Here is a 20801-nt window from a genome sequence, read left to right as displayed (position 1 = left end):
ACTTTCAAGTTGTCCCAGCTTCAAACATAAACTACTTCATAGTTGCTACCAGGCTAACATTTTCTGTGACAAAACGCACAGACCCAAAGCAAAATAGACCTCCCTGCCATCTATTACCACAGCAATGAAGCACACCCAAGAAGTCTCAGATAGAGATTCAAACTAATTATCGCCCACGTTAAATCTGTTATTTTATCTGAAAGGTATGGTTGCACATGACCTTGTTTACCCACTGCTTTCAAACTATTAAAATCTGGGATCTACAGGAATAATTTAACCCCCTTATGGGGACAACTGTAGATATATTGTCTCTATGAAGATCCTCAGGAAGGGACCACCTATTGTTTACAACTTTCCAACTCTTGACCTTATTAAATAAGCACAGGCTTTCCTTTGAATTGGAACTACTTTAGGTCCGTTTGCCAACCTCTCACCAGGAGCTTCCATTTTCTGACATTTAACAATATCAATCCACATTTTAACTTAGACTCCTAAAACATATGGATCATGAAGTTAGACAATTCCGCATCAAATATCTGAAGAGAAAAATATTGCATGACTATAGAACATAACAGCGCAGTGCAGGCCCTTCGGCCCTCGATGTTGCGCCGACCTGTGAAACCACTCTAAAGCCCATCTACACTATTCCCTTATCGTCCATATGTCTATCCAATGACCATTTGAATGCCCTTAATGTTGGCGAGTCCACTACTGTTGCAGGCAGGGCATTCCACGACCTTACTATGGGATTGGGGGGGGGGGGGGGGGGAGAAGGAGAAAAAGAGCGAGAGAGAAAGAGATTAAACATGTTGCTCTGCCAGAGAGCCATCACGGACAAGAAAGGATGAATGACCTCCTTCTGTGCTGCAACAATTCTGTGCTGCATTTACAGAACAAGTGCAATAAGAGCTGCAAAGGAACAAAAGAGCCAGAAATCATAGAATTAACAATATCGAAAGTAATTAGAGCTGAGGGTCTATGAAGATATTTTCACCTATAAGATAATCTCAGATCTACAATAAATGTTTGTACAGCCCCTTTAGTGTAATAAAGGTGCCGCAAGACGCTTCACAGGAGCATTGTAAAACAAGGTATGATATTGAGCCATATGAAGAGATATTAAATCAGATGGTCAAATGCTTACTCAAAAAGGTAGGCTTTGTGTGTTTTAAAGCAGGAAAGTGAGATAGAGAGGTGGAAAAGTGTAGGGAGGGAATTCTAGAGTCTTGAGTATAGGCCCTGCCACAGATGGTGGAGCAATTAAAATCAAGGATGTACAAGAGACCAGAATTTGAGGAGCACAGATATCTTGGAGGGTTGTGGGGCTGGAGGAGGTTATACAGATAGAGGGCCACAGCCATGGGAGGATTTCAAAACAAAATTTATATTTTAAAATCAAAACTTATTTTGACCAGGAGTCAATGTAGGTCAGCTGGCACAGGGGTGGTGGGTGAACAGGATGAGATTTAGTGAGAGTTAAAGGACAGCAGAATTTTGGATGACCTCAAGTTTACATGTGCTGTATTGTGGGAAGCCAGCCGGGAATACACGGAAATAGTCAACTCTGGAAGTAACAAAGACAAACGAGTATTTTAGCAGCAAGCGAGGGAAGACAGGGATGAAGCCAAATGCTGTTACGGAGGTGGAAACAGGCACTTGTACAGTGGCCCAAATAGGCCGCAATTTCAGGATTAAATACGATCCAAGGTGCGAACAGACTGACTAAGTCTCATCTTGCTGTCGGGGAGAAAGGAGAGTCGGTAGCTAGGGAATGGAGTTTGAAGAAGTGACGTTACTCCTCCCAATTTAGGAAACGTCAACGCCATGGATATTTACTAAGATGGTACAAAAGATGAGGATATTTTGTTACGAGACACTAGAGAAACTGGGGTTCTTTCCATATGTGATAGTTCACAGATGATTGTTCAGTTGGTCACGATACAGTAAATAGGTCAGGGAGTTTAGAATTAAAATATGCAAATCATTTATTTGTGCTTCGTCTCTAAATGTTTTTACTCATAACTGCCACTCAGGCCCAGCTGTTGGATCTGACATTTTACCTAGCAAAAGAAAAAGCAAGGTGTTAACTAGCAGCTAAGTATTAAATAGCAGGTGACCACCACCACCTGGTACCTTTACAGTGTTGTCAATCCACCCGACACCGGTTTTCTCATCCCCATTAATGTAGTTCATTAACCCCCATGGCATTCACACTTCCTCACTAAGAAAGGACTCTCAATTTCTGCATTGCCATCCAATTAAGCAGAACCAATGGCGTTACATGGTCCCCACACATTTTACACCTTGTATATTATTTCAAGTGCAGCTGGAGTATGCAAGGTGCAAAATACATCGGTGTTAAAGACCTGCACTGCAATTAACAAAGTAGATATCACCTCCCAGCGAATTAGTAAAGCCAGTGGGGCAAAATAGAAAGGGAGCAATGCACCAAACTCCTCCTGTAGTTTGCTCACTGAGCAACAACAACGTATATAACACCTTTAAAACTATAAAATATCCCAAAGTGCTTCACAGGAGCATTTTAAAACAAAGCATGCTATCAAACCATGTCGGGAGGAATTAGGACAAATGACCAAAAGCTTGGTCAAAGAGTCAAAGAAGAAAAGCAAAGTAGAGAGATGGAGAGATGATTCCAAGTCTTAGGACCCAGGCTCCATAACAATTCCATCAAGATTCATTATATGTCAGCCAAAACTATATAGAGACATTAGCAAGAGATACAAGGGGAGTCTCCATGCTTTTGTGTATAATTGCATGGATTCATTTCCTTTCCCTCACATTTCATATCCGACTCAACTCTGTTTGAAGGCATTCCAGGGAGCTTTGATCACATGACTGTAATGATATGCAAACATGCAGCTAATGAACACATAGAATAGGACACGACCAATGAGCAGTCAGGACACTCAGGGGTGGTATCTCACTATAAAAGGGATGAGGCACTCACACCCCGCCTCTTTCCACAGACCAACATCTACAGAGTGAGACAGGGTGTATCCTCAGCATCACACCCCAGCACATGGCTTAGAGCAAGGCTGGTTCAGTTAGACTGAGTTACTACATTTAGATTAGCAGAGAGTCGAACTCATTGAGAACTGTGCTAATAGTTCAATAAAACACATTGAACTCACTTCAAAGTCTGGAGCATCTTTTACTCAAAACTGCATCAAGTGGCAACTTGTGTTATTCCAAATTACATAACACAACAATGACTACCTGGCCCCATGATGACACCTGCATGGTCTACTACAGTTCAGTAGCTTTGCTAGTGATTCTGTAACAGCAGCTTTTTACATACATAGATATTTGCTCACCGGATGGGAGTGTCACTGGCTAGGCCAGCATTTATTGCCCATCCATAATTGCCCTTAAGTTGGCAATGAGCCACCTACTTGAACTGTGTGGTTAGCAACAGTAGTTTCACAGCTTCAGGGTCCCAGGTTCGATTCCCAGCTTGGGTCACATTCTGTGCGAAGTCTGCACGTTCTCCCCATCTCTGCGTGGGTTTCCTCCGGGTGCTCCGGTTTCCTCCCACAGTCCAAAGATGTGCAGCTTAGGTGGATTGGCTATGCTAAATTTGCCTTGGTGCCCAAAGAAGGTTAGATGGGGTTACAGGGATACGGTGGAAGTGGGGATAGCGTAGCGGTCTGGGCTTGGGTAGGGTGCTCTTTCCAAGGGCCAGTGCAGATTTGATGGGCTGAATGGCCTCTTTCTGCACTGTACATTCTGTGATACCATACTCGGTTGATTCTGGAGTTGAGAGGATTGGGCTAGAGGAGATACGGAGTAGACTGGGACTATATTCATTGGAATTTAGAAGAATGAGGGGAGAGATATCATAGAAACATATAAAATTATGAATGGAATGGATAAGATAGAAGCAGGGAGTTTGTTTCCACTGGCGGGTGAAACTAGAACTAGGGGGCATAGCCAGGGAGGAAATTTAGGACTGAGGTTGAGGAGGAACTTCTTCACCCAAAAGGCTGTGAATCTGTGGAATTCCCTGCCCAGTGAAGAAATTGAGGCCATGATCTTAATGGCGAAGCAGCTTCGAGGAGCCAGATGGCCTACTAGTTCTTATGTACATCTGGTGGAAGTACACCCATTGTGCTGTTAGTGAAGGGGTTCCAAGACTTTGATCCAGCGACAGTGAAGGAATGGTGATATAGTTCCAAGTCAGGATGGTTTGCGGCTTGGAGGGAAACTTGCAAGTAATGGTGTTCCTATGAGCCTTCTGTCCTTGTCCGTCTAAGGATAGGTCACAGATTTGGAAGGTGCTGTTGACTTGCTGCAGTGCATCTTATTGATGGTACACATACTGATGCCACAGTAGGTCAGTGGTGGAGGTGGTGGATAGGGTGCTGATCAAACAGGCCACTTTGTCCTGCAGTATTGAGTTTCCAGAGTGTTGCTGGAGCTGCACTCATCCAGGCAAGCAGAAAATATTCCATCACACTCCTGACTTGTGCCTTGTAGATGGTGGACAGGTTTTGGGGAGTCAAGAGACGAGGTACTCACTACAACATTTCCAGCAATTAATTGTCAAGTAAAGATGGTTAGATTCCCTCTTGCTGGAAATGGTCATTGCCTGGCCCTTGTATCATTACTTGCCACCTATCAGCCCAAGCCAAAATATTGTCCAGATCTTGTTGCATGCAGGTTTCATTATCTGAGGTGTTGCAAATGGTACTAAACAGTACTAAACACTATATGATGGTCAGTGAACATCTCCACTTTTGACCTTCTGGTGGAAGGAAGGTCATTGATGAAGATGAAGCACTGATGTCTGGGCTAAGAATTTTAATAACCACTTATAGAGAAGAATCCAATGGTCTAATAGCACACAGTTCAACATTCCTCCTTCTCCTCTTGGTTTTTTCATCAAGTATCTGTGTCTTGCGGTGATGCAGTGGTTAGCACTGCTGCCTATGGCGATGAGGACCCGGGTTCGATCCCGGCCCTGCGCCACTGTCCGTGTGGAGTTTGCACATTCTCTGTGTCTGCGTGGGTCTCACCGCCACAATCCAAAAGGATGGGCAGGGTAGGTGAATTGGCCACGCTAAATTGCCACTTAATTGAAAAAAATAATTGGGTACTCCAAATTTATTTTTTAACAAGTGTCTGTGTCTTAGACTCCTTGTTCCTCATTTGCCCACCAATGGAAGCCGTCTTTCACAATCCCATGGTAAATCCACAGGTTTCACTCAATACTTTAGTTTCCTTCCTCACCATGTTGCTGTTGATACTGGCTCTGCAGCGGCATTCTTCACTTGACCCAACTTAGCCCTGTCAGCTCTCAGGGTTTTGCACACTTTATATTGTATTCGCTGACCACCAGGCATCATAATCCTCATTCCAGATCTGCCAAAGTTACATCGCTTAGCAAAATACAATTTGACCGATCTATGGAATAGCTTCCTTTTGATTTAAAATGTCCATCAAATCATTCCTATCAGAAGATCACTATTAAGAAGCCAAAGGCTTGTGTTCTCTGATTCAACGCTATTAGCTGAAGAGCCAATCACAAGCAGGTTACCCCTCTCAAAATGGACCTTTCTCAAGTGCAGGCCCACAATGGAAAATACCAAGAACAAAAATTCACACACAAATCATTTGTTAGGACAGTGAAAGCGGCTGTCTTTTAGAAGGGAAAGCATATTTTGAAGGCGCTATTGTATTAGAATGCTCTGAAAAATGCCCACGCCCAAAATGCTTGGAAGAAAAGATTCTGCATAAATAAACCAAGCATTGTTGCAGGGATACACTGCGGAAACTGGAAATCTAAAGTAAAACCAGAAAATGCTGGAAACCCAAAGTCAGATAACACCGTTTCAGGTCTGTGACCTTTCATCAGAATTAGGAAATGTTGGAAATGCAACAGGTTTTAAAGCAAGTGAAAGGGGGCAGGAAAAGTGGGGAAAATGCAAAAGGTAATCTATGTGATAGGAGAGAAAACAGGAATGATCCATTAACAAAATAATTGAAGGAGCAAGGCCAAAGGGAGGGATTGGAGGACAAATAAACAAAAAAGGTGTATAGAGGAGGTGTGAATGGCAAAATCATGAATCGCTGTTCCTGAAAAATAACAGAAAACTAAAACCAGGAGGAAAAATGAGACAAAATGGAGGCAACGGCTACAAGCTGATATTGTTGAACCCAGAGGGCTGCAAATAGTCCAAGTTAAAACAAGAGGTGATGTTGAGCTTCACCGGAACAGTGCAGATCGAGGTCAGAGTGGGAGTAAGGTGTTTCTGGTCAATGGTAACCTAAGGATGTTGATCTACAGTAGTTCTATCCGGAGACCAATCAAAAAGCACTTCTCTGTTCCTGCATAGACCTCTAATTTTGTCCTAAATTTTCAAGAGCCTCTGCATCTCTCTCACTTGTAGTATCCATAGTTCCTTGTAATAGTGCAATCTCTGTCAGCCTTTTCATAAAAATGATGATGCAGCCACTTTTTCTCTTAAAAAGTCACAACTTGAAAATGCACATTTTGAGTTTTTAATTAAGAACTCTGATGATGTGGAGGCTCAGCATGAGACAGCTGTTGGCTTATTTGGAAAATGACTAATGTTCTTTGGTCTATGCACATTTACAGAATATTCCTAATGTAAAATAAAAAGTGAACGCAATCAAAAACAGATATTCTGGTATATTGACTGATGAAGGGACCATTGTAATTTGTTTCTAACCAAGCCAAAAAACATGAAGCAAATACTTACTGAGCTGAAAATCATAATTAACAAGGATTGTTTTTATTCAGACAAAGTATAATTAGAGGTGCTGTTGTATCAAACGGACGTTGTAATAGTCATAAGTAGCACTGGCAATTCAGAGTGCTCCTGGTTGTACAACTTTAATCAGGGACTTAAAATCTAAGCAATTCACTACAGGATTCTGTCAATGGCTCAATGAGTTTATCTAGTGAATAGCTAAACCAGGAAGGTGCCAATTAGTATATGTCAGCCCTGGGTTATAAAAAGGTAAAAATTGTCCAGAACTCCCACTAATTATTGCTAATCAGCTAAACATCCTTGTATGTTGATAAGATTTGCTTGTAATGCTCCCGTAACCAAATAACCTGCCAATGCCATCCGAGCTCATAAATGAAAAAGCTACTTGAATAGTTCATAAGTTCAGAAAATACAGGAGCAGAATTAGGCCATTTGGCTGTTGATCGTTGCTCACTTTGTACTTTGAGTGTGTCGTGTGCCACTCTGCGCGTGGGATGCACGAGAGACACGACTCGGACAGGAAACAGTTTCTGGATGGCTTGAATTACCCAAAGTTGGAAGAGGGGAACTGCTGGCAATGGTGCAGAGGGCATCGACCGCGTGCGCGCGCACACACACACGCGCACACACCCTGTCCGAAATTGGTGGGATTTGGGGACTTCTTTTTGGCTTGATGTCGGAGATCTTGGGGGTGAAGGTGCCCGTGGGTGGTGATAGTTGGTGTATCGTAAGATCTGGGGGCACAGGAGGGGAGAGAGGCTGATTTGTTGGCCTTTGCCTCCCTGAAAGCTCGAAGGGCTGCCCTGTTCGAGTGGGGGAGCTCCAGAGCCACCACTGGCAGCAGGGTGGGTGAGTGATATGGCAGGATTTGTACATTTGGAGAAGGTAAAGTTTGCCATCAGGGGGTTGGAGGAGTGGTTCTACTCGAGGTGGAGACTGTTCATCTCCTTCTTTAAGAGTTGGTAAGCATCAGCGGGTGGCCGGGGGGGGGGGGTTTATTTAGTTTCATATTTAGCGATAGGACGGGGCATGTAGGGTGATAAGGTGGCGGTGGTGTTTATAATGAGAAACGTACGCTGTTGGATGGAATGTTGTGCTCGTATTTAAAATGACAACGTCCTGAATAAAACAATTGTTTTTTTTTAAAAAAGACGCGGCTCTTGGATCGGGCTCATCAGCCATGCAAGAACCCACGTAACCCGTGACTGGTAACAGTTTCTTAGGTGGAATCATATTCGCTAACCAGTGATCATCGAAGAGAAGAAGACGTTCAAATCAATAGCAAGTGAGCTTATTTTTTCTTCTTGATCGCCGAGCCTTTTCATTGACTCAAGATCACCAAGGACACAATGAAATCAGAAACAACATTTGGTGTGAGATTTCCAGTCAGAAGCATGGAATAATCAAAACTTTCCCCATTTCTACCAGTGGAATAACATTTTTCAAAGATGTCCAACATACTGGACTAGTTGAAAGCTTGCACTTAAATTAACGATCTCTGTATGCTGAGCTAAAGCAATTAGCCCCGGTTGATTAGGTAAAGGGGCGTAATTCAACCAAAAAAATTCTGTGTCATTTTCGGCAGGTTTGGTGGAGTGTTTCCCGCTTTTTGGGTGAGATCCCGCTTTTCAGCCACAATAGTCATTTTTTGGGGCCTTGGGGACTTCCTTCCGGTGTAGACCAATACTAAACGGCACCTGGTCCAGGCCTTGATGGCGAGGCCATTAGTTCCCGGGCCCTTGAGCTCATTTAAATATGCTGATCTGGATCTCGCCCCGTGAGGGCGGGATCCAGGTCAAAATGTCTCGCGAGATTTGGATGTATCTCGTGGGATGTCACTAGCGCTGAAAATCTCGCGAAATTCATCGGCCTCATTGCACCCCCAGGTTGGGGCGTGACAAGGCCTTTAAATTGCACCCATGATATTCAGGTGGTGTTCCCAATCTAAAAATATATGATGACTTACATGCACACTTGGCATAATCAATTAACAGACAATCATATTGGGACTTCTAGCTCATTAAGTTTTACTACAAACATGCAATGCAAACAAGACAAGTAGGCAATACAGAAAAGAGACATCCCCAAAATGAAATGGACCACTCGAGACATTTACCCCATCCACTCGTTTGTTCCTCTCTTGAAAGTAAAAACATGTTGCAAAGTCATAATTCCAGTGGCCCTCTCTCATTCAATTACTATTCTTCACTTATGCTTAAATAATGAGTCAGCAAGTGTAAGCAGCATCATGTCAGAATTCTGTCCTCAAATCAATGCACACGCATTAACTGCCTGTGTACATGAATGCCCATTCAAGACCAGAAATCAGTTGTTCTTCATTCCCTCACAAAGCATAGGCATTGAGACCTTGCAAGTTCCTCCACCACCACTCCAACTGAGAACAATTAGCTAGCATAGATCAGGTCAGATTTCAAAAGGTGGATCGTTCCAGGTTTGTATTTTTTTTTAATTTGTGGTCAGGATGTAGGTGCCATTGACAGGACTGCATTTAACATCTATCCAGAGTTGCCATTGTGTGGTGGGCTTTTTCCTTCAATCATTCCAACAAGCTGGCATTCAAGTGCCATTCTCAAACAGGACAATCATTGCCTGGTGCAAATTGAGGTGCCACACTATTATGTGCAACAAAAGTTACCCACCACTTGACAGTTCAAGTCTGGAGGCTTTCCAGGTCCTCCTTGGGGTTGGTATAAGCTGCTTCATTATTGGAGGAGTTGTGAATGAAGCCAAACACTGCATAATCATCAGAAAATGGCCCCAGTCTCATCATTGTAAAAGGATCAATGTAGCAGTGATTTACCCAAAACCACATCCTTTGCTCATTTCTCCATCACTTACAGTCTTGTATTTACTTCTTCAGCTCTTCCGGAATCTCACATTTTCAAGTTCAGTAAGTATATGAGAGAGGAAATAATACACGAGGCAGCATGTATGATTAAAGTCGTCTTCTTGATTCACCTGTGAGGAAACAATAGCTGTCTCTCAAGGTTATAGCTCTTCTGCCATTGGCTGTGGCACATAACTCTTGAGCATGGAACCATTATCCAGGCATGGGGCCCAAAGTGTTGCTTTAAGGAACTCCATTAATGACCTCCTAGGAACGCAACGATTTGCCTCCAACAATCTGGACTATCTTCCTGATGTCTGGTACACCAACCACTGGAAGGTTTTCCTACTGATCTGTTTTGCCTTGGCTTCTTGTTGGAAAAATGGCTTAGTGCCACACCTGGCAGCAAATGAATGAATGCAGTTTGCATTTTATAAAAGATGACGACCAAAAACCTCTCGCCCTTCCTGCCAATAGGATCTTCTGGTCCTGCTGAAGGCGATCCCCCACGGGGTATTCCCCAACAGCGGAGGATGCAAAGCCCTTTAGACATCAGCAGGACTTGAAGATCCCGCAGCCGACCAACAGCTGGCCACCTCCACCGCTGGGAAGTATGCTGCGGGTGAGGTGCAAAATTTCTTCTACACAGCAACACAACTCTTGCTTAATAATCCTTGCGCCCAATTGCAGACTAAAAGTAAGTGAAATGGTTGGCTAAAGAACAGAATGAAAGATTATCTATGGAAAAGGCCTTTGCCAGCAAAAATAAATTAATACACGCAGAGACGAAGGAATTTTTCACCATAAGGAGCTCACTTTAAAAAAAACATACGCAAGAAAATCATCACTGAATAAAGGACTTGCATTACAAAATCTTCAACCAGTCATTAAGTTTGCAGTCAAGGTCATGGAATGATGCACAGAAAAGTCCAGTGCAAAACTGAACTAACCAGACCAGGAAAGTTCACTTTGAATCACCTCAGGTTGTGTGCAGAAAGGAGAGCACAGAAGCACGCTGAACAACTTATACTGACTTGCAACCTGGTTAAGCATCTCTCAGTAGTTTGCTGCACACATCGAAACTGGGAAAGAATTGTGATGTGATCAATGTCACCTATTACACAATCCAAAAAGAGAATCCAGGCATGCACATAGCCAACCCACACTGCGCACCCCCCCCCCTCCCCCACCCCCTGCCTCCCCCAAAAAACTCTCCATTTTAGGCATTTTCAAACACCTTTAAGATAATTGCTTTGTTTTTCAAATCTACTTAGGATTTTTGTTTCCTTTCTCTCACTTCCCCATCTGGTCTCATTTTAGCCCAGATGGTGAAACCACCTGGGTATCGCCACAACTGCTTTCACAACCTTAATGTAAGCCAACAGGAGGCACGCTTTGCAGTGTGGAGTCGTTCTCCTTGCCAACTTCACATTCCTCCAAGGTGAAATAGTGACTCAGGCCAAGAGTAAAGAAAAGTCAGCCATTGAGGGATGCTGCTTTTGCATTGTGTCACGGTTGGAAACCCTCTCGAAATGAGTTCTAAACTTCACTACATTTAAGTTACTACTGTGTACAATGTAATGACTTCGCCTAATTACGGAGATCAATTTGGAAAGGGTATCAAACTTTATACTGAAGATTCACCTAGGCTTTCAAGTCACTATTTATTTGCTCATGTTGCATTGTGCTCGCTAGAAAATGGGGGGGGGGGGGGGGGGGGGAGGAGTGTTACATGATGAAATGCGACTTGGCCACGAAACCCAAACAATGCAGTTTTAACTAGACTTGTACCGACAGTATTCTTCAAAAAAAATGACATTACTGTTACTCTCACACCTGCCTTTTTAAAGTCTGATGCAAACAAAACCTGCAGCTCCATTTTGAACTATTTAACAGAAAGTCATCAGCAACCTGACAACCTTAAACAAACCACTGATGAACTGAAGTAAACCAGAGCACATTCTGAAGAAGGCAAGCAGTAGCTTATCTCCTCTGTCATCTATCCAATGATAGCTGACAAGCAAGCTACACAAATCCTTTAGACTTGCTAATCAGATAGATCCTCAAACAGTCGAGCAATTGAAAACTCTTACGACTTATTTTCCAAATGCTTGAACAGAGTTTCCTGTTAACGAAAATAATAGCGTACAATTGTGTGATTCAAAAGTTACGGCATAGCCTGTTCATATCAGTTGGTTTATCTGCTAATTATAACATAGGAAATTATGTGGGTAAAATGTTGCAAGTTCTAAGATATAAATCAGATCCAAATTTGGATCAGATTTGCTCATATTTTAAATCTTCCAGGGAAACGTCTAAATGAGATCGAATGCAAGACCAAGAAAATTACAATCAAAGCAACCATCCTTTTTATTATATAAAAACATATAAAATTGTGTAATATTTTTATAGTGCTTTCATTATTTAGAAACAGACAACATAGCCCATATTCGGTGTAGTACTGAGTAAGTGTTCTACTGTGAGATGTGCCATCGTTTGGAGGAGTTGTTAAACTGGTAGCTCTTTCTGCTTTCTCAGGTGAATTAAAAAGATTCCATGGCAGTATTCCAGGAGCAGAAGAGTTCTCGCTGTGTCCTAGCCAACACTTATCCCTTAACCAGCAGCTCTAAAATAGATCTAGTAATTTATCTCATTTTCAGTCACACAACCTTGTTGATCCCAAATTCTGCCATGTTTACGTACATTAGAACACAAAGTACTTTATTGGCTGCAATGCACTTTGGGATATCCTGAGGATGTGAAGGCACTTCATAAACACAAGTTCTTTCTTCCTACTACACTACAGGCCTTATGCACCAATGACAATTTGGAGTCCTATAAACTCTTAACAGTTAAAATCATATAGGAAAAAAATCTAAATGTTAACATACCTTGACTTTACTCCAAAAACACCCCTAGGGCATTTCGGTTGCAATATGATTGACAATCTTCAGACATTATCCTCCTCACTCTGCCAAAGAAAAATGTAATATTTATCAAAATTATACATCGTCAATCCAATCCTTCACTCAGAATACATACTCGAGTTAAACTACAGTGGTTTAATTAATGATTATCATGCAATAATGATTTACACTCTTGGACCAAGAACTGAAGAACAAATTGTACAAAATTATACCATCCAAGGGATTTGTTAAATCAAAGCATTAGATGTATTTGAGCAAATACTGGATTGGTTTAGTTGGGCCAACATACCATCTTTTTATTCACATAACCTGAATCCCAGGGTGGGCATAATTTCTACCAACTCTTAAGGTGTCAAATAAACTTGTGTTTCTAGTGGACATTATTTTCCAGCAGATATCTCTTTGAATTCGGAATTAATTAGTGTTTAGGCTAGAAGCATGGCTTGATGTATGAAACAGAAATGCCACACTGCTGCAGTAGGGGGTGTTGTTCAATGCAGAGGTTAAGGCAGTACAGAGCATGTCTTTTACTTAACAGGAGAGTGCTCCCTCACAGTGAAATGCTCATCAGCACAATCCCTTAATATAAAACAAAATTCTGTTTTTTCCTCACAGTTTCAACCTCTTTTATACAAGTCTTTTCTAAATCTGCAGCCCAAGAGTATTCCCAAGTAAAAGTTATGCTCTTATGTTCTCTTACCTGTCTGCGCACACCAGAAATCTAAACGTTCATTGCTCCAACATCTACACAAGTTGACAATCTAATCACTTCCAATTCAGGAATACAATTTCAAAGCCTCATCCCAATTTCCATTGTTTAACTGAACTACAGTCAACATTTAAAGTTCTCAGAATCTATTTGGGCACCACAACGCAGGAACCAAAGTATAACACTGTGTCAATCCCACCCTCAACTGCATTTAGGCTCCAAAACCAGACAAGACCACATTCTATCAGACCTTAACTGTACTATTACATTGACATCTGGTGCACAGCATGTTGACTGTAATTTTAACTGCATTATTTGCATTTCGAGAGACTGCCGTTGCAGAAGGTGCATGCACAGATACACAGTGGTGGTGCAGCAGTATCAGCTGTAGTAATGCAGACAATGCAACTACAACGACACAATTATTAAACCCTAAAATTAGGATTGCTTTAAAAATTCTGCATGATCTAAACTAATTCCAGCATGGAGAAAATGAAAATCATTTTCAGAAAGATTGTCCCGAACCAGTTTTGTTTAAACAATGTTCCATGTGTGCAACTTTAATGTAACCTAAATGGGGCCCCTTTGCAGTGGAAGAATGCTGGTTTATTTAACTGCTTCAAGGCAGACTGGAGCATGAGACACCCGTATATCTTGCCCATCACATGGCCAAAGCTGCTCAGCCCATTACTGGCCAGAAAGGATGTTCCACGAGTAATATTCAGTCCACATAGATGTCACCCAGGAAAAAAGGCCTAATCTGACCTTCAATTGCAGAAATGTAGGGGAATTCTCCCCAGTGTCTTGGCCAAATCCGTCGAGGCGCATCACATTGCCATGAACTGACTACAGTTCCTACAGTGCAAGGATGGCCGCTTCAAATGTACTGAGTTGGCCGCAAAGTGTCCAGAGATGTCAAGTCATCAAAGACACGATATTTTCATTATTAATAGTGTGTGGAACTAAGCAGTCCCAACATACAATACCTTGAGATACTCCTCATTAATCACTCAAATGGAGACCCACGACTGACTAGAAACTTGGTTACAAAAGCACAACAGTTACTGGTTATTTTACACTAAGCAGTTCACTTTCCTACAAATCAATCTCACTCAGATCATGAATACACACCAGGATAGGTGTAATGACAACAGCCAAGAAGAAAAACACCTCACAAATAGTACAGTCTGCTTGTTCAGTGTCTGTTCGGATCAAAATCCATTCCTTCCATTACCAGCACACTGCAATGGCAGTGTGTACCAGATGATACAACTAACCCAGTGCACTTTGACACCACCTCCTGCCCCAGTGACTTCCAATATCAAGACGATTGTGGAAACAATCACCTCCAATTTTCCCACCAAGCTCTGCATCACTCATCTTTCCTTCTCCAATATGGAATCAAAACTCTGAAGCACCCCCGGCTAAAACTATCACAAGGTTTTGAGGTAATTCAAGAAGATGTAACAATCAGTGACTGGGCAACGGTAATAATGAAAAATTGGTTGCAACTGCAAATACAACCTGGGAACTGTACTCCTACTACTGAATACTAACTTGTAGCTTGCAATTAATAATCAATAAGTCATTGCAGTATTCTTGCAGTTCGTAATAGGATGACTCTGCCTTGTGACTACTTGTCTAATCATATTAACTATTCCAATAGGTATAACCTCATGAAAATTCACTGCTGTCCTCATCTTCTCACAATTTCTTATTACCAATAAGTAGTCAATCTACATACACACAGTTACATGCACGAGGGAGGGGGATGAGCAAGAGGGGGTGAAAAGAACAGAAGTTTGAGGCAGACAGAAATATGGAGATATAAAAATATATATTAAAAAAATAAATGTAATTATCTCAGGGGAATCCCAAAGATCTCCAGCAATCAGTGAGTGATTGCATCAAACCTTAAAATGGTTCTTTTAACCTCAAAGAATTTCACGAATCCCATTCTTAAAACTCAAGTTGTATTTACTGCACAAATTTAAAATGTTATATAATGCCAACACATTAGCAAAGCATCACATATCGTTTCTAAATTCACAGACTATTTCTTAGTGTTCCAGGGCTCATTATGTAACAATAAGGCAGTGGGAAGACAGTGGCATATTGGTATTGTCACTGGACTAATAATCGAGACCCAGGGTAATGCTCTGGGGACATGGGTTTGCATCCCACCAGGGCAGGTGGTGGAATTTGAATTAAAATTTTAAAAATGACGACCATGAAACCATTGTCGATTGTTGTAAAAACCCATCTGGTTCACTAATGTCCTTTAGGGAAGGATATCGGTCATCCTTACCCGGTCTGGCCTACGTGTGACTCCAGACCCACAGCAATGTGGTTGATCCTTTAACTGCCCTCTGGGATGGCTTGAATGGGAAATTCCATTTACAAGTGGCAGGAGTAGAAAAGCCCACCGCCCGCTGAGAACCACGTGGCTGGGGGACCGGAGACTCCAGCCCATAATTTACTCATTGGTTCTTAGGTACAGCACCAGTATCTTGATCTCCTGCAAACATCAACTAGAACCTTATTCCCTTCCTATGAAGATTCTTGGATCTACTCCAACAGCTCTTAGTGTGGTCCTCAAATCACCAGGGCTCGTCCAAAGTCACTGACACAATGACAGGGCCAGATATGAGAGAACAGGTTAGAACCCTTATCCCAACCACTTGTGCAACTTCACACAAAAAACCTGGCTCTTGCACGTGCAACACGGGCCATCACAAGGGCGAATAACAATAATGTAAAGTATTATAAATCTCATGTCACTGTTGAATTTACTGAGTCACAGAGCCAAGATCTCACACTATATCTTTCATGAAAAATACATATACAGACAGTCCTCAACTTTACGATATTCAAGTTATGAAGAACAATACTTACAACATTTATACACTGACATCCCATTTCAACATAAGATGTGACTTTATGATGCCACATCTGCACGTTCATACATGCACATTAAAGGTTCTGTGTCATCCATCTGTATGACTGGGCAGGTTGAAGCATCCTCATTTGTTTGGAAACAAATAAGGTTTATTGTTAAAGACTTTGGCCGCAACGATCGTGATTTTAATGCATCTATACATTGATGACGTATTTTATATGCGCTCAGACTCGCAGAAGTTCAAGATTAAACGAGCAATCGACAGTGATCGAATGGCTTCATATATCTCCCACACTAGCTGATGAGTCTGCGTACAGACATCAACAGTCACCTCAGCGACTTTATAGGGCAAGAGTTGAGAGCATTTTACATTGTCGGGCATCCAACTTGTGATTTCCACCATTGGTTCCAGGACCAACCCCCCATTTATGCCATTGTTTCAATGGGGAAATTGGATCAGACTTTTGAAGTTTTTACTTGCATGGTCTCCAGGAATCAAATTTGTTTTTAAACTGAGTACCCAATTCCTTTTCTCCAATTAAAGAGCAATTTAGTGTGATCAATTCACCTACCCTGCACATCTTTTTGGGTTGGGGGGGGGGGGGGGGGGGTGCGAGACCCGCGCAGACACGGGGAGACTGTGTAAACTCCACACGTACAGTGACCCGGGTCCGGGATCGAAGCCGGGTCCTCGGTGCCATGAGGTAGCAGTGCTAACCACTGCGCTGCCGTGCTGCCTATTTAAGGAACCAATTGTGTGGCATAACTAAGGACAGTCTATACCAACCTGGCTACATTAAATTTAAGGTCAAAGACTTTAAAAAGGCTAAAGCTATTTCTGCATGTAACCCTTAAAAAAGAAAACACTTTCTGGCAAAATAAGAGAATCTGACACCTCGTCATCTCAGCGACGCTAACGGCACTGTGGACAAACCTCAAAAGGAATTGTACAAAGGTCGTCTACATTTCTAAGCCAGACCTGGCCAACAGAGACTTCTAGTCCTCAACGGCAGAACTGGCGGACGGTACTCATATGATATGAATGGCTCCATGTGTGTAGGAGTCAGAGTCCCAACTGCAAAAGCAAGTCTTCTTCGCCCATCTCAAGGAAGGCTCTCGAACTAGAGGACAAAAGAAGTGCTACAAAGACACCCTGAAGGTTTACCTCAAGAAATGCAACATTAGACGTCAATGTCTGGGAGAACCTTGCTCAGAAGAGACCTGCTTGGAGGAACCTCCTAATTGAAGGGACACAATTCTTCAAAGACACCCGACGTCAAGAAGAGGCTCAAAAAAGGAAGGAATAACTGCAATCTAGAGTCCAAGGACCAATCCCAACTCCCACAAACACCTGCCAAGTGTGCCGGCGAAGATGCGCGTCTCGGATCAGGCTCATCAGCCACACACAGACCCACAGAACCCATGACCAGTAACACACAGTTTCCTAGGTGGACAATCATACTCGTTAGCGAGTGATTGCCGAACATTAATAAAAGTTTGACCACACAAAAACAGAGGGGTTGGGAATACGCCACCACTTAAAAGGGGAAACCAAAATCAAAACATATTTCTCTTTACAGTGAGAAAAATCATGGTTGTTTAAATTAAACTCCCTCCTGTTTGCAACTTGATTAATATAAATGTAAGAAAAGTACGAGTTTCCAGAAGATTATGATTTCATAACACGTATTAGAAAACATTTTCTCTTGTATTAGAATGTCTATACTTTTGTTCCCGTCATGAATTAACAATTGACTTATAATATTTCATTTTTAAAATGCACATAAATTTATTACATTTCATTCATTCCGATGAGTTGGAAGTTAAGTAGTGGCAAGTGAAAGCAGGTGATGTAAAACTGATTGGTAGTCTTGGGTGTCTTCGCCCCAATTAGGGGTCTGTGGACAGAAAGGTTTAATCTAGCTAGAGCGGTATAACTATTCACTTTCGTCAAAGCACACATTTCACTGGTATATATTTTTGTTTTAAAGTTATTTGCCAAAATGAATTTAAGTACAGTGGTAAAGTTTTATGAGCAGAATCCACTTAACATCTCTGCCAGATCCTAGCTCGCTTATATTTCAGCCCAACCTAACCCTAAAACAGGAGCTATCTTCTGGTGATTACAAAGATAGACAGAACATTTTTTGAAATCATTTTAAGTCGACAATCAGCTTTTCTATCGCCTGGCATCTTTTTCAAAGACTATTTTAAATTACACTCAACAGTCATGTCCTCAATGCAACATTGGCAGATCACAGAAAGATTTACAATTGACAGCTGCAGTCTCCCCACCTGAAGAATATTTGTAGCAGTTTTGGAAACTTATTCTCCTAGGGCAGAATCAAACTGATTTCCTAGCACCTTCATAATCACCATCCAATATATACAACTTGTCAATCAAGAAGTGCCCTTCCCCAGAACTGTTTTCAAGTTTCCCCACAAATCCAAAGATTTGGTCCTGGATCTCATACGTGGACTGAAGTTAGCCATTCAATTGCAGAGCTAGGTCTCTGAAAGAGGACTGTTTTGACATTTTATACATCACAAAAATAACCTGCAAATGGAATTTGTCACTGAAGATAGACAGAAAGATCTTGTGCAGACCCAAATGACTGTGTCCAGAGTAAAATAGGCATCCACAAAAACCCTCATTCATCTATATGGAACCATTAGGACAGGTGCCCCTTCAAAAAAATGCCTACTTCCAACTCCACTGCAACACACGCTTTGACCAGTCTCTGAAATCCATGCTCTGACCACCTCCAGTGGCCACTACCACTGGGCTCGGGAATTTGCCCGGGGGGAGGGAATGGATGGAGATGGGAGAGCAGCTGTGGCTAGGGCTCTGAGGTGTGATACTATACAGGAACTCTCCTCCATCTTCACCCACTCTGCTCCCAGTTCTTTAAACCAACCCCCCACCGCCCTCTTTCTGTGGTGACCACTGAGTGGTAGAACTGTAGGTTCGGGAGGGCCAGGCCTACCACGTTTCTTCGCCGTTATAGATCTTCTTTTGTATCATCGGGCTTTTCCTTCCCCCACACCAAGGCCATGATGAGTTTGTTGACTATGTTGGAAAAGGCCTTGGCGATGCAGATCGGGAGGGATCTGAACAGGAAGAGGAACCTGGGCAGCACATTCATTTTGATGTCTTCTCCCTGCCAGCGAGATTGGGAGTGGGCCCCACCCCATCAAGTCCTTTTTGACTTCCTCCACCAGACTCAACAGGTTCCATTTGTGGATCAGTGTCCAGTCATGGGCTATTTGGATCCCCAGGACGCGGAATTTGGTCTGGGATTGCTTAAATGTCAGTCCCCCAACTCTGTCCCTTTTCTTCCCCCGCACCCGCACCCCACACTAACGGTTCACTGGGAAAGATCTCTATTCCCCAGGTTCACAGTTTGTGACCAGAAAAAGCTTGTTTAGGAGTTTCATTATCCCTTCCATGCTGGTCCAGGGGTTTGAGACGTAGAGGAGCAGGTGACTCTATGCTCTCTGTCTCTCTTTCCTCCTCCCCCCCCCCCCCCCCCCCCCCCGTCTCTGGATACCTTTCCACCCCTTTGCCGCTCTGGAGGGCGATCACCAGTGGCTCGATTGCCAGATCAAACCGCAGTAGGGATAGCAGGCATCTCTGCCTCGTGCTTCTGTGCAGTTGGAAGGATCTAGAACTTGTGGTGTTTGTCCGTATGCTCGCCATGGGAGCACTGTACATTGGTTTCACCCAGGCGGTGAACACTGGCACAAATCCAAACCGTTGCAGTATCTCTATGAGGTACTTCCATTTGACTCTGTCGAAGGCCATTGCTGCATCCAGGGACATGATCTCTCTGGTGTTCTTTCCATGGATGAGGTCACCATCAGGACAGGTGCCTGATGTTTGATGTTAGCTGCCTGCCCTTGATAAAGTCCATCTGGTCCTCAGCGACTACCTCTAGGACGCAGGTCCCCAGCCGCTTTGCCATGGCTTTTGCCAGGATTTTCGCATCTACATTGAGCACCGAGATGGGTCCAAAGGACCTGCACCCGGGTCATTGTCCTTTTTGGGCATCAGCGATATTGAGGCTTGTGCCAGTGTTGGTAGCAGGATGCCCCTTGCCAGCGAGTCTGCAAACATCTACCGCAAGTATGGGGCCAATGCTGGCGCAAATATTTTGTAGCAGTCTGCCGGGAAACCTGGTCCTGGTGGCTTCCCCGCCTGCATGTAGTTGATACTCTCCATGAGTTACCCCAATTCTAATGATGTTTCCAAGCCCCGTCACTTATCTGCCCCCAAGACCAGCATGTCCAGTTCATCAATCAACTGATTAATTTTAGAGTCCCCATCCGGGGAGCTCAGAGATGTACAGCCCTCAGTAGAAGGTTGCGAAGGCGTTATTGATCTTTCCTGGCACAGAGACAAGCCTGCCGCTTTTGTCTTTAACCCGACCTATTTCCCACATGGCTGCCTGCTTTCTCAGCTGGTGAGCTTTGTCTCCGTGTTCTTAAAAGGATGTCTCATTAACCAGGGGGGCTGTCTCCAGCCTGGGGATTCCGGGGGTTTGTGCCCGGCCCGACTCCAATCATATCTACGTAGTGTGGAGCGTGGTTGGAGATTCCGATTGCAGAGTATTCCGCTCCCACTATCCCTGGAAGCACTGCTTTCCGAACCACGAAGAAGTCG

General features: G+C 43.0%; 1 protein-coding gene across 10 annotated transcripts in view; it reads right to left on the bottom strand.

Annotated features, from left to right (window-relative positions):
* ncoa2 (nuclear receptor coactivator 2) overlaps positions 1-20801 on the bottom strand; it is a 440942-nt gene that overhangs the window by 278552 nt on the left and 141589 nt on the right. For 9 of the 10 annotated variants that reach the window (XM_072467588.1, XM_072467595.1, XM_072467593.1 and 6 more), the window contains one exon: positions 12495-12574. The exons of the other annotated variant lie outside the window; for it this stretch is intronic. The gene's annotated coding sequence lies outside the window, so the exon portion shown is untranslated. The remainder of the gene's footprint in view (positions 1-12494; positions 12575-20801) is intronic. 10 annotated transcript variants of the gene reach the window in all.

Source organism: Scyliorhinus torazame, chromosome 11 (genome assembly GCF_047496885.1).
Source record: "Scyliorhinus torazame isolate Kashiwa2021f chromosome 11, sScyTor2.1, whole genome shotgun sequence".
NCBI classification, from domain to species: Eukaryota; Metazoa; Chordata; class Chondrichthyes; order Carcharhiniformes; family Scyliorhinidae; genus Scyliorhinus; species Scyliorhinus torazame.
This window is presented reverse-complemented; position numbering and strand designations above follow the sequence as displayed.